The 498-nt window shown below is 37.8% G+C and overlaps 1 long non-coding RNA gene across 1 annotated transcript; it reads left to right on the top strand.

Annotated features, from left to right (window-relative positions):
- Positions 1-449, top strand: LOC110034270. The gene is made up of 3 exons (XR_002295038.1): positions 1-70; positions 197-257; positions 342-449. It is a non-coding gene; the product is annotated as an uncharacterized LOC110034270 (long non-coding RNA).
- The last annotated feature ends 49 nt before the right edge of the window (positions 450-498 follow it).

Below are 498 nucleotides of genomic sequence, written 5' to 3'. Positions count from 1 at the left end.
CAGCTCCAATTTCTTCAGATAATCCCCGTGCCTTCTGTTGATGATTTGGCTGATCAGGTGACTTCTTTGGGTAATTTACAGATCTCTGCATCCATGAATTTTTTGAATATTCTGTGTATCTGAATGTTCAAATACAGATAATATGGAAGGAGTCAAGTGCTGAGAACTATTAACCTTAGCTGCTTCTTATTTGCAGGTTAGATTCTGTAATGTGTATGGGAGTCACGGCAGGTTCATACATTCTTACCCTTTTTGCTGTAGGTATTACGCAAGTGTTATTTGTAGTCTTCCTGCTTGGCATTCATTACAAATTATCTTTTGAATATTTTTTGACACCCCAGTATTGATCTCAGACAAGATACAGTAATCGTGTGCTTGGTTTGATACCGGTATCTCCTCTCTGTGGAGCAGCTTCTTGGACAGAATGGCTATATGATAATGTTTTCCTTCAGGCATTTTTTTTTCTACTCGTAAAGTACTTGTTGCAAATTCTGAGAA

This window comes from Phalaenopsis equestris, unplaced genomic scaffold (genome assembly GCF_001263595.1).
Source record: "Phalaenopsis equestris unplaced genomic scaffold, ASM126359v1 Scaffold180536, whole genome shotgun sequence".
Lineage (NCBI taxonomy): Eukaryota > Viridiplantae > Streptophyta > Magnoliopsida > Asparagales > Orchidaceae > Phalaenopsis > Phalaenopsis equestris.
Note: the sequence above shows the minus strand (reverse complement) of the source record. Positions and strands in the feature narration are given on the sequence as shown.